The sequence below is a fragment of the Schistocerca cancellata genome, chromosome 4 (genome assembly GCF_023864275.1).
Source record: "Schistocerca cancellata isolate TAMUIC-IGC-003103 chromosome 4, iqSchCanc2.1, whole genome shotgun sequence".
NCBI classification, from domain to species: Eukaryota; Metazoa; Arthropoda; class Insecta; order Orthoptera; family Acrididae; genus Schistocerca; species Schistocerca cancellata.
This window is the reverse complement of record NC_064629.1, coordinates 629,648,116-629,675,883: the sequence shown is the minus strand read 5'-3', so window position 1 is coordinate 629,675,883 and position 27,768 is coordinate 629,648,116. Positions and strand designations below refer to the sequence as shown.

Here is a 27,768-nt window from a genome sequence, read left to right as displayed (position 1 = left end):
TGCCTGAGAATGTGTGGAACATCCATCCTCGCATAATGAGAAAACGCCTAAAATCGCGTAGAATGGTCTATTTACGAGATGCAGGAATAATTGAGCGACCTTCCGGTCCTCGCAGCAATGTGTGAGCTAACCAGTATACACACAGGCGAGGAATAGTCGTGTGCTCATTGGCCGATTTACTCAGTGAGTACAGCATACAGCTAAGATACCTTGCCGCTGATGCAATTATGACTGCGTTTGATCAATCGTACGTTTACTTGGCTGACATTTCGATATCTGCTTGAGTCAGTCGCCGAGTGGCTCTCGTAAGTGGGGACTCTGTTGCTGGTATACAATAAAGCTTATTAATACACTATGAAAGAAATGAGCTCCAAATTTCTAGGAAATATTGCTGATGCTGGTCAGGATGAAACTGTAATGGAAGATCAGTGGTTTCATTCTAGTATTTTTTTAATATTTTATTTTCTTCTTTTGTTTAGAATTGTAGTGAAAAGTAACGACGAAATGGGCGCCGAGGGTCAGTGAAGGAAATATGGCAGCGGCCAGGTAGCGTTTGACATGGAAAAGGACGTTATTTCATGATCGTAGAACGTTATTGAAGAACTAATCATGTGATTGTCAAGGCGGGGAGCAAGGTGTAGGCGAGTCAGAGGTGGTTGTTCAAATGGTTCTGAGTACTATGGGACTTAACATCTGACGTCATTAGTCCCCTAGACTTAGAACTACTTAAACCTAACTAACCTAAGGACATCACACACATGCATGCCCGAGGCAGGATTCGAACCTGCGACCGTTGCAGCAGCGCAGTTCCAGACTGAAGCGCGTAGAACCGCTCGGCCACAGCGGCCAGCAGAGGTGGTGATCATAAGGTCTGCGATAGGAAGGGATATTTGCTTAGCCTTATGTGCTAAGAACCGACATCATTATACTGACAATCAAAGTAATCAGTTTCTACCTCCAATGGGGATCGTATGATGCCGCAAGCCGTATCCCAGGCTTTCTTAATTACAATCCACATAATACGATGACTTTCTCCAACTGCCCTCTCGACTCTAAAACGTAGTCACTGGTTCATCGAAGACAACTTCCGAGATATAATCACGTGTGGGGCTGCTCGGCACTTTTCAGGACAAGAAAAAACATTCGAGCGAATGTCAGGTAAGAACTGTAAGACTTGTTGATGAAGACAGTGAAATTAATATCTGCTGCGTTGTTACTAACGTCAGAAACGTTTAGGTGGTGTCATTAATCTACAGACAGAAAAACCTACGAGTCTACCGTAAACCTATTTTGTGAAAAGTAGGCCTAATAAAAACTAAACTTCTCATAACGGTCGCAATTATGTAAGGCAACAGTTTTCATTACAACTAAATGACATGTTCTTCCCGGTATTCATTCCTCACTGCAATTAGATACGAAGAATATAGAGCGTCTGATCGCCGTTGTGGTAAGAGGAAAGCCAATCGTTTTGCAACGAACAATTGTAGATCATATACGAATGAGGAGTATGTGTATGTGTGATATACAACATAAACTAAACACCAAAAAATGATAAAATAGTGTCGAAATTGGCTTCAGTATTAAAAATGAAAACAAAAATGTTCTTGCTAGACAGCGGTCTCCCATTAACTGCTTACTTTTTGTTCTGGAAGCTCACAGCTGTCCATGTTGACAGTAATGCTCCAGTTAAACGACTGGTTGAGCTGATTTTCCATGTGTTGTAGATGCAGCACAAAGATTTCCAACAAGTGAAAGGCCCAGGAATAATATCACATATCGCTTGCGATAAAAAATTTAAACATTTCTTTCAATCGTCACTTTTGATGAAGTTCTGTCAACAGCACTGATGACACAAAACATGTGCTATGAATAAATTTTTGAATCCGAGTTTAAGAAAAAGATATTCTTAGAGTTCTGAGGGAGATCTCCAGGTCGTTATTCCGAATGCCCAAATGCCTATTTACCGTCCTTTATCTGAGAATAACTCCTCTAATCTTTTACCGCGAAATGAGAATATTTCGTCTTTAGCTACATTTTGCGGGGCGAGTCTTTAGTGTGTTAGATATTCAGAGCATTAGCGTTATACCAAAGCTGTAACAGTTTGTGCAATAAAGCAGAAGCAAGTCTGCATCATTATTGACTAACAGACCAGGAGTTACAAGAAAACTAGCATTATGGACGCTGTCCCGACGCTTCAGTGCACGTAGATGTGGAACTAGTGTCTGAAACATCTAGCCGATGCTGGCGTTATTGCTTTCTATTTATCGAGAAAGACAGCATCCTTAGCTGCAAGGTAAAATGTGCGAAATGGCAAAACGCACCAGAGTTATCCTGCGGGCCTGCTGGAGTATTTATCTTTATGTTCGCCACTAGGTACGGAGTAGTCAGCACGAATATAGAGCTTTTGCGTTTTACAAAGGAAAAAAGACTTCAGAGATGAAAGGATCGTAATCAGAAACCGGTACCGCAAGTTTCTGATTATGGAGTTGTTTTATTTCGGTGCATGCAGCGTCAGTTGCACGCAGCTGCATAAGAGGAGAAGACATTACGGTAAGTTTTCTGTGGTGATTTCTTACTCTCTTTTCACGTAAACTGTTCTGTTACTTATGACTAATAGATTCACCCTTCGCCGAAAGTGAGAAAGGCGGGGACCATCCTTTTATAATTTTTCACAGTGACCGTCAGATTTAGACAAAAAATATTATGTTTCCGCACTATGAGGGATTCAAAAGAAAAAAAAAGAGAAACGGCTAAAAATGTAGCAGAGTGTTGCTCTGTTTTTCCGCGAATGTTCCGTCGTTTCTTCTTATTCTTCTTAGGCCCAGTTAAGCATAGTTTTTTTTAAACACTGTACCCTAGTTTCTGTCAGCCTGTAGTATCGCAGATTCTGGTGCAACGCGTGTACTAATGTTTGCTAGAAATTTTGTTCCGGTAGTATACAATAATGTTCTCGATGTAACCGTTTTCTTTGGATAGACTTTTTTTTCTGTTCTCTATGCACTATTGGATATGCAGCTTCGAGATTTCGGAACGAGATGCAGTATAAAAAAAAAGCATGAATATGGCAAATTTCGAACTATAGGTAATTATCAGAACGATACTTCTCGCGGGTAAAGTCCTTCTAATTTTTTGTAATATGTAATTTTTCGCAGTTTCTTGGAGATCGCAAAAATAATGATAGATGCCTAGTATCCTAATTCTATATATTTTCTTAAGTCTATGTACAAGTGCAGTCACTGAAAGGTCGATTAGTAGCTACGTCACACGCACACGCACACTCTCTCTCTCTCTCTCTCTCTCTCTCTCTCACACACACACACACACACACACACACACACACAAACACATACATGCGTACCCCACGTCTTCCTGGACGAAAACTAGAGAAATGGTGTTTTACAACTTTGCTTACATCTCTCGCCACTTCTGCTCTGCGAAAAATATACAGCTCTGCAGTCACGCTAGCGAAAGAAAGATTTGCAGTTGAGTCCCTTATATGGTACTTAAGCACATATCTCCTGTCTGCAAAGCAATGATACACTGGAGACTAGTGAACTGTTAAAATCAGTCTTTTGCTATTGCCTCCGTCGTTTTCAACAACAAACCTAAGCTTATGTGAAGTGAAACTCAGTCAGTATTCTGGCATAACAGAATCCTGTGTTAAATTTTATTTCTTCCTTTTGGCAATTATCTGCACCAAATATTTGTGACCATCTGAGTCACTGCGCTGAAGTTCAACAAAGGAAAAAAAAACGCAATAAATAGAACCACCGGGTGCTAAACTAACTAGACAGCTACCGTCATGAACGTGCATTGCACTTCCAGTTATGCAACTCTTAACACTCTACTGTCCCTTAAATTTCAGTTTGTCAGATAAGCTAAACGTAGCGAACACTCCATAAAAGAGTGCGACATTTTGCCTCAGTAACGCCTTCCTCAGTAGCCTTCTCTCAGCTCCTTCCAAACTCCATGGAAACTCCTGTCATTCTGTTATACTAACATCAGTGGGAGATCTGCCGGAGACGTGAAACTATGACGTGTACTCAGATTAACCAATAGTTTATGGTTGGAGAGACAACATCACGGTTACAGTTGTCTGCGAAAACCAGTTATAGGTGTTGACCACTGACGCATTGTGTATACGGATGGTGTTAACCCCCTCAGCATAAGCCAAGGCCTGAAGATGCTGCACTGAAGCACCGAAACTGGTAGTCCTACAATAAATGACATTACAAGGATGGCTGTATGTGTTTCATTTCCATACATAACCAAATGGAATCCTGCTGTCTGCGAAAGGCACGTGTCTGGGTTAAAGTCGTGGCCCACTACTGTCACAAATCTTCAGGATCTCGTTTGTAATCGTGAGAGCAACAATTACGTTATCAACTGATATTAGTCTATGCCTACTAACGAACAACACTTTCTTAGGATGTTAGAAACTGTCACTTCGAGAACTGTTAACCGAAGACCATTCGCCTCCATTTCTCAGGTACTTTTTGGAGTTAATTAACGTTTCTATTTGGTTCTAAATGAAACATTGGACGAAGAGAAACTATACATAAATAGTTTTTTCGTTGACCGCTGTAAAGAATTTTCAGGTCGTTATCACATTCACTGGCGAGGATCTCAACGGCCTTGCTTTGCACAGTTGCTCGCCAGTCAGCTCTATTCAGACAGCTGTGCATTTGACGATGCTATTGTGCAAGTCTGTATTCATGTCCTTGTGTGACATTCTTATCACTGCTAATACTTGCCCCTTTCATGGAAGAGAACTGTACAGTGGAAACTTACTTTGAAAAATAAAAGGTAGACTGAAGCCAAAGGCCCCTTTCACACATACTGCATCACTGCAGAAATCAGAAGACAAACACTTAATATCGGAAGAAGGCTACAGCGACTTCATTCTTGAGAATCATAAGAACGAAATCCACATAGTAAATGATACTAACACCATGTAAAAGTATGTGATGATTCTCTTTCACAAAACAAAATGTTATCACGGTGTGATTAACTAAAATACTTCTCCTTAATACAGTACATTCCTACGGAAATTAAGTCTTAAAAAACAATAATATCTAAAAAATTCGTTCTGAAGTGGGACGCTGTACAAATGAATGAAGTGTATATTAAGAGTCATTGTCGTACCGCATCTACAACTGTTTCATCTCCGTACCTGATTTGGAGTCAACGTGTTATGGGACGGTAACGGATCACAACGTAACATACCTGTCGTTGCCGCTGGTGCCAACCGGGTTACACTTCTTCTCTCGGTCTGCAGAGCCTTATTCTTCATATTTCTTCACAGAACGGACAGCGTCTTTTCTGTCGTTCAGTGGAAACTGCTTAGTTATCTCGTTTTGCAACGTGCGTCGCCTCTGACTGCTCGAAAATTGTACTTTTTCTGTATCATTTCATCCTTTGAAAATAGTTATATACAGTTTCACTTCGGTTTTCATACTTCACTACTAGACAGAGAGCAGGCCTACCTACATCACTGTCGCAAATACATGGCTTCTACAAGTTTTTGATAACGTCTGGTTGTGGTTAAGACCAGGTGTCACACAAAGATCAGTTAATTTCTGTATATTTCGAAGAGTCAGTTTATGAACTCAGTTAGCGCTCGATGGCATTGCAGAAGTATTGGCATAACTGATACTCGGAGAATTTAGGATCTTGGACAGTAACTCATGTTTAATTGTTATCTTTGCACCACTGCAGCTCGATTGTAATAGTGTTTAGTGAGCAGTTTTGTTGCGAGAAGAAAGGCATATTTGGTGGGAAAGAGTTCACTCACGAAGGAACGCTAGTGGTTAGAAACAATACTGAATCTTCACAATTCATGGTGAGTCTTGCAGCAATCATAGGATCAAAGGAGGGCCAGATAAAATTTCCGTCTTAGACTATAACAAGCCTACATGTTATTCGCAGATTTTCGATCTGCACAAATTAAAACAAAACTGTTCATCGGCTTCGGAACAGCCTAGATAAAGAAACCAACCAATGTTCTGTGGTTATCTAGTTACAGTTGCCTGTCTAAAACTCATGTTAAGGACCTTCAGCGCTGCCTCGACAGGGAAAGCAACTAATGCTAAATGAGCAAAAAGAATTGTTAGAAACCCGTAAGATTTAAACTTCGACTGTAGTGATATCTATAGTCAGGTAAGTACGAAACAATGATCAGAACATTCGTCTCCCTCCAGCCACCAACAGCTAACATACTACGTCTTGCTAAAGGAACGAAATCGATCCGAGAAATGGAAGACCAAAAAAAAAAAAATGGTTTAAATGACTCTAAGCACTGTGGGACTTCATCTGAGGTCATCAGTCCCCTAGACTTAGAACTACTTAAACCTAACTACCCTAAGGATATCACACACATCCATGCCCGAGGCAGGATTCGAACCTGCGACCGTAGCAGCAGCGCCGTTCCGGACTGAAGCACCTACAACCGCTCGGTCACAGCGGCCGGCAAAAATGGAAGACATTTATAGTTCCAGTGTACTGGGACAAGAGGACACTCCAAGTTCATAGTCATACGGTCCAAACGCGAATATAATAAACAATAAATAAATCCCCAATAAACTACTGAATTAAAGTCTGCCTTCAGTCACAGATTGTTAGTTTACTGATGCTGCATGATATTTTCCGAGCTCTGGAGTCACATCTTTACGTGCTTTCCCCAAGTTTTACGTACAATGCTTGCATGTAGGTGACGCTGGTCCAACTACATATGAGCAAGTCAGTTAAAGGATTACGTAATTAGCGCCGAAATTATGACATTACAGCTTTAAATAAACGGTTATTTCAGTGCTACTTGTGCCTCATAATTTAAGTTTTCTAAGCTTTCTCTAAATCCCACTACACGATGCGAGGATTATCATTCGAAAAGACCCACTGCCATTCGTGCACCCCTTTAACGAACTCTCATGAACTTAGATGTCAACACGAACGTTTCCTGCATATACTTCTCCTCATTTGGTTGTCCTCACAGCTAAACAATCTTCTGTGAATGCTTCGCACCTGTATACATTTGTCTGTTATTGCGGTGAATCGTTTTTCACTGCAATAATTTATCCACTTACTAACTGTTGAGCTCCGTGGCTGTGCATTATATTATTTTAATAAATACAGCATCTAGCCACTTTATTATGTAACTTTAGTTAAGCTCATATGCGTTTCGGGCTTTTACTTGTCTTCAACTAGCGTAATATATATTTGAGTCTTTAGTCAGTTCATAGTTACAACATCGATAGGAAATTGTATGCTGCAGCTGCCTTTCTACTCTGCTTGTTGTTATTCCAATTTTCGCGTTTATGGGTGTGTCACAAACAATTTTTTATCTCTATTTTGCCCAAAAACAGCCCAGTGCCCGCCATGTTCCCGACTCGTTAGCTGACAAATTCAATAGACAATAACTAAATGATGCAGTCAAAAATCGACTAATATTTTGATGGCGTTATGTTTAAAAATGCGTAAGCTTATTGCATGGCACTGTATCGCCACTTGGTGCTACTGCCGTCTATTGCAAAACAGCAAAATACAGCATTAGTGGTGTGTTGATTGTCACAGCCACATCGGTTAATATCAACGCGTAACTTCTCTAAACGATATGAGATGTAACAAACAATTAGTGTCGGTAGTAGGGAAGGCGAATGGTCGACATAGATTTATTGCGAGGATTCTTGGGAAGAGTAGCTCATCTATAAAGGTGATCACATGTAGAACACTAGTGAAACCCAGTTTTGAGTACTTTTCAAGTGTTTGGGATACCTACAAAGTCTCATTGAAGGAAGACATTGAAGTTGTTACCTGTAAACTTTATCAACACCTGTGTATTATGGAGATGTTTCTTGAACTCAAATGGCAATCTCTGTGCGAAACACTGCTGACAAAATTTAGTGAACTGGCAGTTGAAGCTGTCTGCAGAACGATTCTACTGCCGCCAACTTAAAGTTTCGAGTAAGAAAGTAAGAGTGGAACAGGAAAGGAAACAACTTGTAGTGGTAGAAGGCATCCTCCGCCATGCATCGCATAATGGCTTGGGGGTATGTATGTTTCATTTAAGGATTGAAACAATTCATATTAACTGTTTCTTTTTTTAATCTGCTGTTGGTGTTTGAAACGAGCCAACTTCAACAAAAAAAGTCGGGTACAAAGACGACGAGAGCTGGATCGTAAACTGTTACGAATTTGGCTCAGAGGTCTTAGATGAAACGATGGATTGCAACCCGTAGCGCAGCGTTTCTGGTGTTGCATCCTTCATCCCGAAATTCGAGCCGCTCACCGGAGCGGAGACTGTACCTGCGCCCAAGGACAGGCCCGGGAACAGCTCCAATAGACGGGCCCACGCGCCGGGGAAAGGCCTCGACACGTGTTCGTAATCGTACCGCTTCTGTTGCCCACGTGTACACAGCGATCTCTGGGGGGTTTCTCACATACACTAATGAAAGGAAAATTCAGTACAAAGAAGTCTTCATTTTACTGTCTGATTTAGATTGTGTTATGGGCGACGGCTGAAATCCTTCCAAAATGGCGTTGAAGTCTCTGGAAATTTTAAGTCGCGGTCAGTTCACTTAAAGTATAGATGTGAAGAAAGGCATCCAGGCACTGGAAATGAGTCATTGAAACTACTAGACGCTTCAGAAGCGAACTCAGTTGACAAACCGGTTATTCGGTGATTTTGGTTTAGTATTTTACTGCAAGGAAACAATGATATTTTCTCACTATTGTAGTATCTCTATTTTCCTGAATTATAACAAGTGGGCACCGATTTATATTTCTTTGTAACCTGTTATTCATTACCTTTACCATGAAACGTAATTAATAAAACTATGGTTAAAATGGGACTTAGCTACTACTTAAACCTAACTAACCTAAGGACATCACACACATCCATACCCGAGGCAGGATTAGAACCTGCGACCGTAGAGGTCGCACAGTTCCAGACTGCAGCGCCTAGAACCGCTCGGCCACTCCGACCGACAATAAAACTCTAATACCAGATAATCGCCAGGAATGACGTAATTGTGTACTGTAATAGAATTAGTTGAACACTACTGTTTAGCATTAGTTCTTTCTTTAAAGCTGCTGTCTGACAGTGTATCTGTCGTAAGTTTGACACAAGGCATACTTACAGGTGAAGGTGGTAGCACTCAGGCTTGAGGTAGCAGCATATCGGTGTTCATATTCGGCAGCTACTGCAGCTCATGCTAACAGGTGTGTGGATCGCGAAGTAAAGGCGGCGATACGACCTAAGGAAAAAATGAACTAGAGTGAGGCACTGATCAACCCCATGGGGTCTAGCAGAAACCTGTATCATAAGTCTCTGGTGGAGCAAATGAAGCCGATTTTCGTTGAACACACCCATCATTAGGCTCCTTCGTTTAGCGGTAAATTTTTTTTTAAAGAAAAGGAAGAAACTGTCGCGAAGCTCTCACAATTTGACGCGCCAATCATTATACGACTACGCTCCCTTATTTCAGCAGACCATCAGCTGCGTTCGAACGGCTGAACTGATCCCATTCGAGATCACAGTACTGCACAAAAATTTGAGATATTTGCAGTGAAAGAAACATAAAAAAATCCGTACCAGTGGTCAGCAACACTAGCTACTTTACCATAGAAACGGCCAGCCCTATTTTAACATCGTTGACAAGGAGCCAGAAGACCTAGGTCACTCATACTATCTGTTTTCAGTTGTCCAAAGATACAGGCATCTTCAACGGGGACGCTTTAAATTCGAAGGACAGCTGAGTAGCTGTTTGAATAAAAAATCAGCCGCATCGTGATTGATTTATTGGCTATAACGGCTGAAGGGAGACGACACGCTCATCTGGAATCATTCTCGAACTACCTTATGTCAAAATCATCCACTCGCAAACAGCTATATTAATTTTTTTTGAAAATCGTGTAGATTTTTATAACGGCTCATGCAAGTTCAAAGGTGACTAACAAATCAGATAGTTTTTCGGAAGTAATTATTCCTGGCCAAAAAATTCTTATATGCAGTTGCATATACGAGTATATAATTTTTTATAAATTATCAGCTGTTTTTAAAGACATGTCGGAAAGGCTTTTTTTTATACTGAAAGTGCTTGCCTATAAAGATCAGTGTCTTGCTCTGTCTCTAATGACTTTGATGTCGGCGAGAAATAAGCCCCTTGTCTTCCTTTCGCATCTTGGTCATGAGGATTCTGAAGTATCCATAATTTCCACTCCCACTGGTTCTAACTCTTACATTAACATGTAGCACACAGTCTTCTGTGACTTCCATGTCGATTATTATCACCGAGGTATGTGCAGACCGCTTCAAATTACACTGCGGCTGGGCGACAAACTGCAATTTGAGCGTACGAGGCAAAACGTTTACGAAAATTTCTGTTCCACAGTATTATGTTTACCACAACAGTCGTTTCCTTCCACTAAGCAAGGCGGCCTAGAAGTTAAAATACTGAACTCGTATCCGGAAGGACGGGTTATAACTCCCCATTGATCTTAATATAAGGTTGCAGTATTTTCCCCGAATCATCTCCAGACAAAATGTCGGACAGTACTTTTAACATGACTATGACCGATCGGAGTCTGCAGCATTGTTTTGCATTGACCTTGATGCTGACAGTGTGTCCAACTCTGAACACAAATTCTGTTTCTCATACTTCATCTTTGTAGTATGTCTGCAGTTCACGCATTACTTAGTTTTCGTAACTCTTATCGCTACTGCACGGAACGTTTCTTGCAAAAATGGATGCAAAAGAAATGAAAACTGGTAATCGTGCTTAGCTTCTGGGCTACAAAGATGCTGCTTTTGGAGAAGTAGCATTCTCTTTGCAAAACAACAATCGTGACTTCTACATGTTCGTTCTCTTCTTCATTTATTCATATGCACAATTAGACTGTTGACTGGATATGTAATTTATCGATTACGGCACCTGGTCGTAGCGCACCTGGATCTAAGGGAAGTGGTCGTTTCTTGTAGGACGTCTACTAAAAGTACCCCTACTTTCTCGGTCATTAAAAGTAATCTTTTTTGTAGGAGATACACAAGAAAGCAGATATACATGGTTTAGTTACATTTTAGTGAGAAATGAAGTCCATCAATTCCCCAGCGCTGCGTGGAAGCAAACATAAGCGGACCAGAACAACTCTAGACTTTTACGCAGCATAAGCGCAGTGGAACGAGATGATCATAGTACGAGGAGACATCAAAAAGTAAGTTACGCTTGTCGCCCCATGCTACGACCATTGTACAGCAAGAGTGACGCATTGTCAGAAAAGAGACATATTCTGGGTTCTGTTGCGATACGGGTAACAGATTAATCACAGTGTGGGAGTGAAGTAGCGCGATAACTGGAAACTTACTTCTAAGTTGAAGTACGTGGGATACTATGATTACTGTAAGCTAAACATCTAAATTGGCTACAGATTCACCGTGAAGTCCTGGCGGTACGTGGACCAAATGTCCGCCTCCGTAGCTGAGTGGTCAGCGAGGCTGACTGCCATGTGGAGGACTCAGGTTCGACTCTCGGTACTGCCAGGGACTTTCCCTTGGTGAGAGGACTGGAACAGTGCACTCAACCTCGTGATGCCAGTCGAGGAGCTACTTGGCCAAGTAGTTGCGGCTCCCGGTCACAAAAACTGGCAACGGTCGGCAGAGCGGTGTGCTGACCCCACGCCCTTCCATGCCATATCCAGTGGGGCAGTTGGCAGAGGAGGACACGGTGGTCGGTCGGTGCGATGTGCCCGCCAGGGCCTGTGGACGTAGTTTACGTTTTACATGGACCAAACGTAATTTGGCCTCCGGCCGTAGTGAAATGGTGCCAACAATTTGACCAGGATAGCACAGGCGTGGGGATACTGATTGGGAAGGAAGGCCATCGACATCAACGACAGACAGCAATACCCAGGCAATCGGGGAACTAATTCGCAGCACTCGCAGATTTTGCGACATTATGACGTTCACACGGATATTCTCAAGTGGCTGCGTGACCAAGGAGGAAAAAAAAAAAAAAAAAATGGTTCAAATGGCTCTGAGCACTATGGGACTCAACTGCTGAGGTCATCAGTCCCCTAGAACTTAGAACTACTTAAACCTAACTAACCTAAGGACATCATACACATCCATGCCCGAGGCAGGAATCGAACCTGCGAGCGTAGCGGTCGCGCGGTTCCAGACTGTAGCGCCTAGAACCGCTCGGCCACTCCGGCCGGCGACCAAGGAGAGGGTTTCTATCTTCGAAGAATTAAACGATTGGTAAAACTTTCCAACAGTTGTCTACATAGACTTGGTGACAATGTTGAAAAATAGTGTCTTGTATCTGTGTCACTTGAGGTGTAGTGCATCATTCAATAAAAGTTACTTGGCGTGCCATAATAATGTGTAACTTACGTTTTGAAATCCTCTTGTAAGTATGTAAGAGGAGTGAGGGTGTAATCAAAATTCTACCCTGTATTCAACCTGGAAGAAATCACTTTACTTGTCGGTTACTGGAAAGCGCTGGAAACATAATTTCAGGCAGGAGAGTGTAATCATCATAGAGTAAAGCTTGGTCTTCCAGCGCACGGTCATAGAGATAAGCCGGGGAATGTACAGATTATGTTACTGAATAAATACAAGTTGACAGATGGCCAAACCTGAGATGGACAACTAGTAAAATCTGAAGCTTTACTTGTCAGTGTATTATCTGATTAACCAACACTGAGTGCTTTCTCGTTCACCCCTATTTATACTCTTCTTTGTATTTAGAGAGAAGTCTTCCTTTATTTGTTAAGCTAATGAAAGAAGAGGAAGGTTCTTGACATTTGGCAGTTCAAAAAATCCTCTCTCCAGATGGGCTATATGACTCCGTCTAGCGGTATTATGTTAGTGGCCAGCAACAATTCGCATAGGCAAATATACGGGGGAAAGCTTGTAAGATTGTTGCGGGGTAGGTTGTGCTGAGAAATACGTCGCGACGTTTCCGAGTAAATTACCACGGAGGTTAGCCGTTACTCGCGCAGATTCGAGCTGCCTGTCCGATATAATTAGTGTCAGTTGATCTCTTAGTGTAGATGATAGCGCACGAGATTGCTCAGCCTTTGGCTCGGGTTCGATCCTTACTATCGTCCTATGCCCAGTTTTTATATCGCTCTCTTGTTCGGTTTTAGAAAACCAAACGAAGAACACCTTTGGCAACACCGTCACTAGCGGTCCGCTTGAATATTCGCGCGCAACGGCCTGATTGGCTAACTTCAATGCTAATTAATTCGGAAAGGGGGCAAGTACCGAATTTTTGATTCAAATGGCTCTGAGCACTATGGGACTCAACTGCTGAGGTCATCAGTCCCCTAGAACTTAGAACTACTTAAACCTAACTAACCTAAGGACATCACACACATCCATGCCCGAGGCAGGATTCGAACCTGCAACGGTAGCGGTCGCGCGGTTCCAGACTGTAGCGCCTAGAACCGCTCGGCCACTTCGGCCGCCCCGAATTTTTTCTTAACAATTATTTCTCAGCACAACCTAGCCTGCAACACCCCTACAAGCTTTTCAGGCTGTTTCTGACAACCGTGTTGATTGTTTTTGAAGTGTTATCTTCTCTGTTGTGCATGACAGATGCGTTAATAGTTGGAGTTTAGTTGCACCGTCAGAGCATCGTGTTTGCTCAGATCTTGCATTATAAACTCGAAGGACCTAAGTTTGGTCCACATTCGGTCTTAGAACTGGTTTCTGGCAGTTGAGATGCCTTTTCTCTCTTATGATGTTTTGTGTGTGTGGAAAAGAAGTAATTCTTTGCTTTGTTTATGCACTGAATTGTAACGGGTTGGCTGAATCGTTTCTCAGACTGGAGGCAACGATGAACTTATCACTTTCAATAGGACCACGTCTAATGAAGCATTGCGCCGCTAAAGTTAATATTCTCGTTGATTTCTGATTTCATAGATACCAAAGTAATTGTGTAGAGACGGGGAAAAAAGAGCTTGAGACTTTCTCGCCGACATTGTAGCGTGTTACAGCAAGCCTAGATTTGCTTCTGGAAGACGTCGATTGGTATTACGACACGTACAGAATATGAGATCATTTTATTATTATTTGAAATATAAATACGATTGGTATTACGACACGTACAAAATATGAGATCATTTTATTATTATTTGAAATATAAATATGAACTAAAAATATAAAATACCTAGCTTGGAAACAATCCCTGTCCACAGAAATGACGATACGTATGTGTTACTGTCGCTGAACACTGACTGTTATTATTGACGCAATACAGAACGATGGTCTCATCTCTCTGTGCAATTAACTATAAACTTTGATATTTAGTTCTGACAAATAGTTCTGTTCGGTCGCAGCCGGATCTGATGAGCTAAGGAGATGCTGTCGTCGTAAGCGATGATTAACGAGTGGGACGAGCGGCGCTTCACTCTGGTGTAAGTGATCTTCCGGCAGTGGCGGCGTATGGAAACTCTTGAGGGGGTGTATACGCCGTCTCTCATTCGTTGCTGCGTCAGGCAGTGACTGTCCTTACTTGTGTTTCCGTCGTGAGGTACCAACTTTGACATGGGACCTTGTTCTTCGGACGACACCACGAACAAGCGTATGACATTTATTAGCAATTGCAGAATTTTTGTGATATTTCGCCGAGCGGTTCTAGGCGCTACAGCCTGGAACCGTGCGACCGCTACGGTCGCAGGTTCGAATCCTGCCTCTGGCGTGGATGTGTGTGATGTCCTTAGGTTAGTTAGGTTTAAGTAGTTCTAAGTTCTAGGGGACTGATGACCTCAGAAGTTAAGTCCCATAGTGCTCAGAGCCATTTTTTTGTGATATTAGCTGCATTAGGTATGGGGTTGTAGATGGTATGACATGTGGATATTATGGTCTACATCTACATCTACATCCATACTCCGCAAGCCACCTGACGGTGTGTGGCGGAGGGTACCCCGTGTACCTCTATCGGTTCTCCCTTCTATTCCAGTCTCGTATTGTTCGTGGAAAGAAGGATTGTCGGTATACTTCTGTGTGGGCTCTAATCTCTCTGATTTTATTCTCATGGTCTCTTCTCGAGATATACGTAGGAGGGAGCAATATACTGCTTGACTCCTCGGTGAAGGTATGTTCTCGAAACTTCAACAAAAGCCTGTACCGAGCTACTGAGCGTCTCTCCTGCAGACTCTTCCACTGGAGTTTATCTATCATCTCCGTAACGCTTTCGCGATTACTAAATGATCCTGTAACGAAGCGCGCTGCTCTCCGTTGGACCTTCTCTATCTCTTCTGTCAACCCTATCTGGTATGGATCCCACACTGCTGAGCAGTATTCAACCAGTGGGCCAACAAGCGTACTGTAACCTACTTCCTTTGTTTTCGGATTGCGTCCTGCAAACACTCTCGGATAGCCGAAATGCCTGTCCGCTTGCTTAGCTGGGTGGTAACGTGCTCGCCTCCCGTGTAGTGGGCCCGGGTTCGATTCCCCGCCGGGTTGGAGATTTTCTCCGCTCGTGGACGTTGTGTTATGCTCCTCATCTTTGGGCGTCGAGGTAAATAAGACTTGCACTTTGTGGCCGAACTTCCCCGGATGGGGCCTCCCGGCCAGTGATACCGCACGATCATTTCCACATTTTTTTTTTTTTTTTAAGCCAGCGCAGTAGCTCAGCGTGTTCGGTCAGAGGGTTAGCTGCCCTCTGTAATTAAAAAAAAAACTGAGTTAATGGATGAACGATGAACTTGAACAAGCGTTGTGGGCCGTCCGTCGGGAACAAATAGAACGAACAATAACGAACAAAATGAGATCAACAACAACAACAAAAGGGTTAACCCGACCGCTCGCGAAAAGCGAGAAATTGGGGTTCGATTCCCGGTTCGGCACAAACTTTTATGTCACCAATAGGCAATATCTTCATACCTAATGCAGCTAATGACAAAAAGATTCCGCAGTTGCGAACAAATTTCATAAATTAAGTACAGCTGCAAGATCGTCACCAATGTCTGTTACTTCAGACATTTTTAAAATTAAGTATTACAAACTTGTGTACAGAGAACAAATCTGTAGTTCTTTGTGCTTTGCGTTAAGTATCCAGTTCTATATTCCGTGGCATAATTTAGCGCCCTGTCGCGCTCCACTCAGTCTCACCCATGATTCAGCTGCACTATAAAAGCATTTGTGGATCCACAAACTACGTAAATAACAAAAATGTGAACTACATCCTTTTCGATTACCGATTACAACATTACTGTTTAACCGTTTTGGGAACTCCTGCCTTGACTTTAGAAATGCTGGCTGCTAAAGCAGCGTGTCAGTATGTGTGAAGGCTCGTCGCGGGATTTTCTGGGAACATGACTGGTGGCGAACGCGGGTTGTTGACTGAGGCTGGCGGTTCAAGGTTCTCATCCCGCGCCGTAACGGTCGACCGCGTCCCCCGTCGCCGCAAGCCGCGCCGCGCAAGGTACGCGCCTGCCAACGCCTGCCCGCTCTCCCATAACCTCGCCGCACTCTGCAAATACTCTCTCTCTACACAATGTCTCCCGGCCCTACTCAAAATTTATTTCATTTATGAGAACTTGAAACCCCGCAAATGTTTGTAAGTATAGTGATGAGAGAAACACTGCAACTAATGAAAATTTCGTCGTATGAACGATTCATTTACGTTAAGTACCTCTACATATGACGGCATGCATTTCTTAAGAGTATAGCATACAATTTCTCATTCAGTGAAACCGACTGAGACAGTGCATTGGTTACCGCTCTGCACTCGCATTCGAGGGAAGTACTGCCTGAAATTCCACAAAAGACATTATTTTCATTATTTCCCTAAATGACTTCAGTACCAGTATGATTCATTTTAAAATGACGCTCCCGGTTTCTTCCCCATCCTTGTCCAGTCGGAGCTGATGTTGCGCCTCCGATAACCTCGTCGATGATGGGAGTTAAGTCCTAAGCTTCCTTCCTGCTGTGCAGAGAAAGTGTACTTCTTCACAATGCAGCATACAAAATTCCTTCTAAGCATTACGCAGTAGTGTCTTAGACACCGGAGGACAAAAATTAACAAGTATTACATGTGGTCTGCGCTCCTTAGCTAGAACAATGGGATGAGGTTTGGTGTAGAGCATGTGCATGTTCACTGAAATATTTAAAGTCTCGTGGTTCGAAAACTATCTGTATGTCACGCAGAGATGTATATGACTACATTCAACCATATACATCTTGCTACGTTTGTAGATAAACTTAAATATACCTGTCTTCGTTTAATATGCAAAGAATTAATAGTTGAAAATCACTGTGTGAAGTAGGGTTCAACAGCAAGAAGCTAAATTGATATATTATGACACTTAGTTTTACTACATCTGTCAGATATAACACAAAAAGACTGGTCTTTCCTCAGTAGCACACTGCACTCATTTCTCAGTCGAGGACAGACTCAGTGACGATCAGTCAAACTTGCCTTGGATTCTGTTTTAGGTTAAAATGAGATATTTTATGAGAAAATTATTCCAGTGTAAATCAATTTTAATAACTCTGACTGCTGCAGGTTGATTGTGCGTTCATACATCTTACGACATGCTTATAACACACACACACACACACACACACACACACACACATACGGAACACTAACTGATACGTTATGACATCAGTATATGATGAAACTAATCTTTCCTGTCTGCAGAACTGGAAATGGCACGAACGCCAAAAATTGCTGAAGATGTTTAGGTTCTTGTCAACATGGACACTCACAGCTTTCTAAAAGTGCTTATTAATTGAGAAACTATAGTTCTTCATTAAAATACTCTGCTATAATTATGTCGTCGTTACACGCTCTCCATTACTATAAAATGTTGAGACCAGTCAAATGATAGCGAGAGAATACAGCGATTACCTGCATAATTGACTGAATTATTGTACTTATTTACTATAAGTGGAGATACTATGGGATATTCTGCTGTGTTCTGTGGATAACGACCTTGTGAAAGTAGTTTTGCATTGCCTTCCTCCGACTTGTGGACGATTTCAGACTTGTAACTGTACCGTACGTGTTTCTGTGACTGAAGCTTGTCCATTGTAATGTTGATGATGAAAAGGTTATCAAGGCGCCCAACAGCGGGGTCTTCAGAAAATAAATATGATAGTATGGGTGACCGGGTGGGCGAGTGCATGTGGGTGGGTGGAGGAGGTTGCGTGCACACTGTGCTGTTGTGTTTTAGTTACTATGAATGATTATGGTAATGAATTGAAGGGAGGCGTCGAAATCCAGTGCCGAGATACAGCCTACATCACTCCTGTAGCACCAAGCTATCGCAAAGCTTCGAGACCCTTTGGGCGAGCAGGAAACGATAAACAGTGTCAATGTCCTCTCTCCGCGGAGCACTGCGAAAAAGTTTAGGGTTTAACCAGGACATTTATGCACATTCTGGTTACTGGGAAAGGCAAGTCGTTATATTTGCTCCCCATGCCGATCAAATAGTGGTGATGATTATTTCGTTCCACCACCAACCAGAACTCGAACCAGCAGCTAGGGACTGATTACCACATCATTAAAACTGCATCAACAACTGCGACGTTCAAGGTGAAGCAGATTCTGAAACTTCCAATTGCTTCCATTTACCAAGTACACTGACGCTATGGCATTAGGAACACCTGAGTAGTTGCGTGTAACAGCATGATCGGACTGATGATAGCGGCCACGCTGCTCCACTAGACACCAAAATGGTTGGGCAGCCATCCTGATCCACGAATGCTCAACCATCACCCACAAAACACGAACCAGTTCCTACAAGTCTCCTTCATTGGCGTGTTTCATACACTTGAGATTACTTAGCCTGCGAAGCAGTTCAAATGGATATAAGTTACAGTAGTTGCGTAGAGATGAAGAGACTTGCACAGGATAGAGTAGAGCTGCATCAAAGCAGTCTTCAGACGGAAGATCACGACGTATCTTCATTTAGGGGTATATTTATTCAGTGATGGTCCTCCTCAAATTAGAGCCCACTTGACTCCACACGCGTCTTCACGAGACTCAAAACGGCTCAAAACGTTTCTGCGTGTCGTTTACCGTGACGCTACGCTGGAAATCCAGCGATTTTGCCTTCAGAAGGGGCACAATATGTGCAGGGGGTGAGTAAAAATATGGAAACACCAAAAATACACGTTACCATGTTTAAAGCCATGGAGGAAATCCGTTGGCATCCAAGACAGCTTCCAGCCGTCTCACAACAGATAAATACAGATCCTGTATCTTTTTCAGGGGAATCTTATACCATTCTTCCCACAAAATAGTGGTAAGTTCACGTAACGATGATGATGGTGGATAACGATCACGCTCCCTTCTCTCCAAAGCAGACCACAAAGGCACAATAATATTTAAATCTAATGGCTGGTGGCCAGGGGCATGCGACAGTTCACCCTCATGCCCGCAAGACCAGTTCTGGAGGATGCGAGCTATGTGAACAGGGGGCCTGCCATCTTGGAACACAGCAGCACCATTCGAGAACGTACTTGTCCGGTGGAAAAACCCTATCTTCGAGACCACTCTGACGTTATCTTCCAATTACATGTTGCCAGTGCCGTTCTGACCTACCGCCTCTCTGGAATAACACGTGGGAAAAATAAACATCTAAGTCATTCCTTACGGACTCTTGATTTCTCTTATTTTAATAAGATGATAAATTCTTCCTATGTACGTTGGAGTCAATAAAATATTTTTGCACTCTTTCGTGAAAAGATCTCGCGGCAACGAAAATCGTTTTTGTTTCAATGATTGCCACCGCAACTCTCATACGTATTCGTGACACTCTCCCCCCTGGCCTTATTCTGGATCGTCGCGGGATCGACATGTTAATCTGGATTTGGCAGTTTTAGTGGTAAAGGTTGGTCGGATGCCCCTCCTGCCCCCCCCCCCCCCCCCTACGCGAGATGGAATTTGTGTACGCTATCTGTCTGCGTCTAGTGTTACCCATGCGGCTGGCCGGAGTGGCCGTGCGGTTCTAGGCGCTGCAGTCTGGAACCGAGCGACCGCTGCGGTCGCAGGTTCGAATCCTGCCTCGGGCATGGATGTGTGTGATGTCCTTAGGTTAGTTAGGTTTAATTAGTTCTGAGTTCTAGGGGACCTTAGAAGTTAAGTCGCATAGTGCTCAGAGCCATTTGAACCATTTACCCATGCGGAAGAATGAGAACGCTTATGAAATGTTTGCGAATCGTGTAAATGGGGGGAGGGGTCGTGGGTACCAGTACCAGCCCGATGTTCACCTAGTCACCTAGTGAGAAACAACCTAAAAATCAAATCCAGACTGGCCGACACTCCGGCCTTTGTCGTTAATCCGCCTGGCGGACTAGATCCTGAACCGGCGCGCCGCTCCAAACACGAAAGCGCGCGGCTATCCTGGTTGGTCAGCCACAGAGTCGATTGATTTCAGTTAAACCTGAATTAGCGTAAGGAAACATCTAACGCCAAAAGAACGTCGCTCACTAATACGCTACGACAAATGGTTCTTCAGCAAAGCGATTACTCTTGTTCCATTTGTGTTAAAGCAGTGCACCTGTGAGGCGGTGGTGTACGCATCCCATACTGAAGACGCCGTTTTACGTGCTGTAACTATTTACTTGCTGTCATCCTGCAGCACTGAGCTGGCCAGTGATTGGCTGCACTATGGTCCATATATCTGCTGTTAGAAATGGGCAGCGCTCCCTGCCATCAACACGGATCTGATTCAGTTTCTGACCAGTGTATGTGATAATCCATGACACTGCGTCGGGAACCGAAACTGTAGCGAATTCTGAAATGTTATGTTCTGGACTTTTCAACGTCAGATGTTTCAGTATTGAATATTCACTCGCCTGACAACTGCATTTATATTTCTGCATGTAAATGATTCTTTTTGATCATTGTATGAACTTAAACGTGTTTTAAAACGATCTCTTGACCCTCTTTGACTTCCTCTTCTGTTTTTAGTCTGACCTAGTATCAGCATGACCGCCCTTGTTTTAAAAAGGAAGATAGTATCCTAGTAAAATGAAGTCACACGTGTATGGGAGGCTCAGGCTTCCAGTTCTCACTGGCTGCCCTGACTTAGGCTTTCCGCAGTTCCATTTACTCTTATCTACGCGAATGTCAGGAGGTTCCTTCAGCTTTGCAATGTTCGTCATTTGGATCAGGCATTAGTGGCTTAGAGAAGAAATAGCACCGTTGTCCACCTCCCTCACCCCAGTCTCCCTACCCCTTTGCCTAAACTGAGGTGGTCCACCTTGGCTAGCCTCCTAACCGTCAACGAGACCCGAAGCCTCTGGAGAAGTGAAAAAGAAATACTAACTCCGCTTTAAGATGATAGCGTGACAGAGAGAAACCTTCAGGAAGGAGCAGAGGGTTTATTTAAACGTCCCTTTAGTGCACCGACAATGTATCAGTGTTTCCTATCTAAGACAGCAGAACGTTAAAAATGTGTTACACAATCAGAAAAAATACGCATTTAGGTTTACAATCATCAGTAAAACAGAACATAAAATCAATTTAAAAAAGAATTGTACTGTAACATCACTAATAAGGTTATAATAAAAAGCGTTACCCTTATTTTGAGGCGGTAAAAACGTCTGCCTCAGTGACAAACATCTGATCATATTATGTGGCTGACGACAAATTAACGAGCTACTTTGAAAAGGTAGTAAATGCAGTCAGCGTGTTAGAATTCTCGGGGCCATATATATTGTCTGTGCTGAATAACGAAGTAGAACTTGTTTCGATTCCTACCCATATCTGCAACTAAGAAGCGAGAAAGGTGTAAATCCTGATCTCGACTCCCTGTGATAAAAGGTACGAGCCATTGCCATTCCCGACGCAAAGTGCGTCATTTAATGGGGCAGTAAATTTAGATGTTGGGTAATTCGATAAAATTCTTTCTCGCGTACAATCCATCTATACAAAATAAAGACGAAAAAAGTCTCCGGGAAAATGAGATATCGAAGAATTATCGTATTGTCGGATTCATTTTGAAAATAGTAACATTTGGGATTCCATCTTGCCTGCAGTGTTTATTTCCTTAACTTCCGTCCACGACCTTCATGTCCACTACTTCCTGTTTCTTCCTTAGTGTTGCAGTAAGTAATGCTACTTTTTGGTGTATGTAGTGAAATAAGTCGTCAACAAAAGTGGTGTCTTCTTGTCTTCCAGAGGTTGCCGGTTTAGTAGCCAATAGGTACTATGAAAATTTTACACTATGTGGTTCCAGGTGACCTGTCCATACACGTACCGAAACCAAGATCTTGAACTTCGTCTATCAGCTTTACCATATTTTTTTTTATTATTTGGCAAAAGAAATTGCAGCGAAAGAAAGAAGAGTGGTAGTTCGTTCTCAGAATAATTTTCCTTTAAGGCCTTCGGTTCTGTGCCTTAGGTGTTCAGAGGGCTACTTTTCTTGTTCGGAAGAGTGTTTTACAGGTGTAACTTCAGCTTTCAGAATGGTCTCAACAAGCCAACTGTCATTTTCGGTCACTGCTGCTGGAGCACGGAAACTGGTAGAAGAAGACTGACGCGCACATGCGTGCTTGTGTGTGTGTGTGTGTGTGTGTGTGTGTGTGTGTGTATTGGCTTGTTTGTTTGTCACATCACCAAACAGAGGATTTCTTGGTCCTGGACCTTGAACGCCGAAGCTAGTCGCCGACCTAGATAACGAAGTGGTTAAGATAATGGCTGATATTGCTGTATTGCTTGGATCAAATCCCCGTTTGACTATTCACATGTAAGTTTTCGTCCTCTGTCTACACAAATGTTTGGTCTCTTTCTGCTAAACTCTAGTCCTCCTTCCTTCTTTCCCTCCTTCCTTTGTCGAAACGTAGGCACACCTTGTCTCGTGGTGCGAGAAAGTGCTCAGAAAGTTTGATGATGGCATGTAGCGCTATTTGAATAGCTTTTTTACAAGCGACAGTATGACAATCAGGTCGCGAAACAAAAATCGGTTGTATGACAAGAAATATCTACCTATAAAAGTACGAAAATCCCAATCTTTCAGAAAGAGAATACTAGTGATGTTCTTCAGTTTCATGAAACAATCGTTTAAAGTGATAAGCGAGTAAATGTCTGTCTCGAAACAAAGAGACGCTTAAGCCAACCCATTCAGCACCGAGGCATGGAGGTTGGTTCTACGAGAATCATCGCGGGAGCACTGAAGCACATCAGTCAAAAATTGTACTAATTATTGCGTTTCAGAAAATTTTGAAGGTTTTGAGTACCCTCTCCCCGTCCCTTATAGCCTTCCTCTTCTGCTCATCTCATTTTTCTTGTTTCTGTAAATGGTGAAGCTTCTCAAAGAAAAGCAATTTTCTGCGAACGTAGAGCTGTTGAAGATGGGAAATGAATTAGTTAAGGTGCCATAACACGAAGAAATGCAAGAAGTGTAGCGAACAGTATTTTGAAAATTTAAAGTAACAAGGCTTACTGCAAAATGTTCGTAATACCTTTCGCGTTTTTCTCAAATGTCATACCTTCGTTCATATAATCAGCTATAATTTCGAGGAACTTATCAGTCCTGTCTGCCGGGAATCCATTTTTTTAGTTCATCAGCATTTCTAAATATTATATAGTTGCTTGTATAAGGAATCTGCAATCGTCTGTCTTCGGATCAGATAAATCATTTGTGTCAGAGTAATCTGAAAAACAGATGAAACTGCTACGCGACTGCTCTACTAGCTCCGTACAGGGCTGTCAGCGAGCTATAAGTCACAGGAAAGATCCTCTCAGCAGATAAACATGACACCGAGTTCAAACATATGAAAGATTCGGGAAAGACGTAGGTTCCCCGTCGGCCTTGCCACTCCTACTATCTGCAAATGGAGCGTGTCAGGAGTGGCATTTGTACTTTTAACAGTTGATAGTTGGGGAGCGTAGGTAATTATTAGCCAGTGTGCATCAGTTATCTAATTTTTAAAAACAACAGAGTCTGGAGCATGAAAATAAGTAAAATGAAATGAATATTTGCCCCCTAATCTAATGCAGCTATTTATCATTTTGACAGGTAAAAGAGATCTTTGGAATAGTTGTTTAAGATGCACACCCGTTTACGTGACGTAACGCGTCGCAATTGGATCGTTGTTAACGTAAGACTTCCGCTCGGCAACAACTGCGTTGGAAATCCAATATGGCCATCTTGTTTAAAGTTCACTCAACGTTCTAAAAACCATCCAAGAGGCATCTTTACTTATTCATAACCGTGAGAAATCGTTCTGCGCCTAAGAAGTAGAATCTCTATTTCTTAAATTTTTTGTTCTATTACTCATTAGCGATTCAACATCACGGCATGGAGTACTTCACGATTTCATCAAGATCCAGAAGGAACTTTCGCGTGGCCTTATTGAACGAAAGATTTAGCTGACCGCAGAGAATTTGATCATGACATTCGTAATTTTTTTACTATCCGCACAATGTAACTTGGCACTTTTGTGGGGCATGTTGGGTGCGTCTGGCCCGAAGTCATCTGACTTCAACTGATTCCTCTACTTCCAGAAAAGTGGCAAGTTACATCATGAAAGCCTTGATATCAGGGCCTGCTAAAAAGTAATGGCCCCTAATTTTTTATTCTGTTCTCAATACATGTTCAGGCATTACATGCTACGCACATTACTCAGTCGACACTCTCGCCTCGCTGACGCAAGTTGCAGCTCTCTGCCGTTAGAAGACTCCGCATCGTAGCGTGTCACATGGAGGTGTGTAACGTAACTCCGGCAGTGTGTGAGAAACCGAGTGCTGTAATCGACTTTCGAATTCTAAGATTTTGTCCACACATGGGGCACCCTCTTCTTTAGCATAACAATGCCAGACCACGCAGAAGCGCTGTGACATCTGCAACAATCTGACGCCTTGTGTTCACTGTCATCGATCATCCTCCATACAGTCCAGACTTGGTCCCATCCGATTTTCATGTTTCCAAAACTTAAAGAACACGTTCGAGGACTTCACTTTGATAGTTATGAAGCGGTGCAAGCAGATGTAAAGTTATGACTCTGACAACGAAGTCAAACATTTTACAGCGACGTTATCAATAAACTGATCTCTCGTTGGGAGAAATGTGTTCGTCGTCAGGGTAACTATATTGAGAAATAAATGTGTAGACATATCTAAACATCTATGCTAATAACAAACTGTAAGCCTGTCTCATGTGTCTGTTCGAACATGGTAATTTCCAAAACTACTAGACGATTTTTGTAGGGTTTTCACAGGTAACTTGAGCGTAGCTTGGATCAACATATAAGCTTTATTTCATCAAAATCGAATGACGGAAAAATATATATCGCGATTTAAAGTTTTATCCACAATCGTCATGTCTCTGTTTGTCTGTTTGGACACGCAAATCTCCAAAACTTATTTGACGAATTTCCATCAGGCTTTCACAGGTAACTTCTCATGAAATTCCAATTACCAACTTTCTCCTCCGAATACGAAAATATTTTGTTGACACCGACATCCATAGGGAGAAACGATCACCAAGATGAAATAACGGAAATCAGAGCTCGTATGGAAAGATTCAGATGTTCGTTCTTCCCGCGCGCTGTACGAGATTGGAATAATAGAGAATTGTGAAGGTCTTTCGATGAACCCTCTGCCAGGCACTTACATGTGATTTGCAGAGTATCCATGTAGATGTAGATGTAGCTTGGGGCAACACACACGCTTTATTTCGTAAAAATCCGACAGCGGGAAAAAGATATCTTGCTTTAAAGATTTATTGCGACATAAGGAATCACATTTCCTCTTTGAAAAAGCTGTTTACTCTTTGACGTTTGAACTGTATCGTATTTGAGAAAATGCTTTTATTGATTGATTTGTTCCATGTAATACGATTCAACATAATGAATACAATGCTTATACAATCCTCAACATGTTTAATCCATACGCCGGCCGGTGTGGCGCTACAGTCGCAGGTTCGAATCCTGCCTCGGGCATGGATGTGTGTGATGTCCTTAGGTTAGTTAGGTTTAAGTAGTTCTAAGTTCTAGGGGACTGGTGACCTCAGAAGTTAAGTCCCATAGTGCTCAGGGCTATTTGAACCATTTAATCCATAATTACAAATTAATATTATTAAATGCCAAAGTAATTCTCTGTGTAACGTTTTCACGACTAAACTGCTGAAATCGCGATTAAATTTTATATGGCGATAGCTTGAACTCTTGGGGAAGAACATAGACTAATTTAGGAAATAAAAGGAGGAAAATAATTTAAAAAAGTATCGACCCCTAAGAGAGTGAAGTAGGGGATAGAACATCTTTCTTTACACCAGTGAACATAAACTTTGTTTAAAAAATTATTAAATCTTGTACATAATGTCCACCCTGTGTGGTGTACAGTTACTTCAGGAGCATGATGCATAGATGCACGCTCCTGCCAACATCCCTACGCACGCAAGACTCGGCAGCGCTGCTGCACAGGCTGCCTCGTCGTGCATTGGTGCACTGGTGCAACGGGAGGGGGAAGGGGGAGGGACAGGCAGGCATGTAAAGGCACCTGGCACTATTGGATCACTACTCATCATAGCAAAACCCGCGATGATATGTGAGCGCAGCCGCAGGTGACAGCTAGCAAAGAATACAGATATAGAATGTTAATAAAGCTTGTTTTATTTAAAAAGCGTTCTCACATAAAAAAATTCGGAGGACTACTTCTTAGCATGCCCTTGTAAGGAAAAAAATCTATATGTCCCCAACCATGGCGTAGCTTTCGTTACTGCTCTGTTCTCTTGACATCATCGTAGTTCTCATTCTGAATGAGAATCTCAGCAATATTCCCTTAATTTACTTTCCCATCAGCGATGCCTGCTTTGTTTCCTCCTGTGAACGTGTAGTCGTAGCATGCACTCCCTTTCTTTTTTCTTATATCTGTAGCTGGAACGTTAAGCACCAACAAAATAATGGAAAAGAATAGAGCATGCATTCGAATTTTGTTGCATGGTCACATCGAGATGACAACCACTGTTCATAAAGCCTGTCCCGAAGTTCTTTCGATCGTGACAGATTCAAGAATTCTCTCTGTCCTGGGAGAACCGTGGCTGTAAGGACACTGCGAGAATTGAGACGGTGTTGTACCAACAAAATCCGATCTTCGCTGTACTGGTTCATGTTGAGCAATAACGTAGAATAAGTGTCACCATGATCTGTGGAATAATTTCAGATACTGCGGCTTTGTAAGGCAGATTTATTGAGTCTGTTCCGTTAAGTGGATAAACTGGAATCCTGTGCTGTCATGTAATTATTCTTCTTTGACGCTTTTATTGTCGACAGAAACCAATTCAACGTTGGTGATGGTTTATGAGGCATCTGCTCCTTCATTTTCGTCAATGAACGTATAGGCGGTTGAATTCGTAAGTGATCGCATTTACATGGAAGACGGTACTATTGAACGAAGCCCAGAAACTGTAACTACAGCTGAAAACACCGAGAAAGTGTGCATAGTGCTACCGGACGATCGGAGATTAAAGCCGCATGAGGCAGTTGATCCGTTGATTACATATCTGGACGTAAGGTTGCAAACCGGTACGAGATGGAACGAGCACGTAAAGTCGGTAGTGCAGCGGGCGAATGGTCGACTTCGGTTTATTGGGAGAATTCTAGGAACGTGTAGCTTACCTACAAAGGATATAGCGCAAAGAACAGTAGTACGACCCATTCTTGAGTACGGCTCTAGTATTTGCGTTCCCCAACAGGTCGGATTAAAGCAATTCATCGAAGCAAAGAGGCGTGCTGCTAGATTTGTTACCGATGGTTTCTATCAACACGTGATTATTTCGTAAACTGAAATTGGAATCTCTGGAGGG

At 42.5% G+C, this 27,768-nt stretch overlaps 1 protein-coding gene across 1 annotated transcript in view; it reads left to right on the top strand.

Annotated features, from left to right (window-relative positions):
• The window catches only part of LOC126184354 (uncharacterized), a 144,165-nt gene that overhangs the window by 94,522 nt on the left and 21,875 nt on the right, over positions 1-27,768 (top strand). The gene's annotated exons all lie outside the window — the stretch shown is intronic.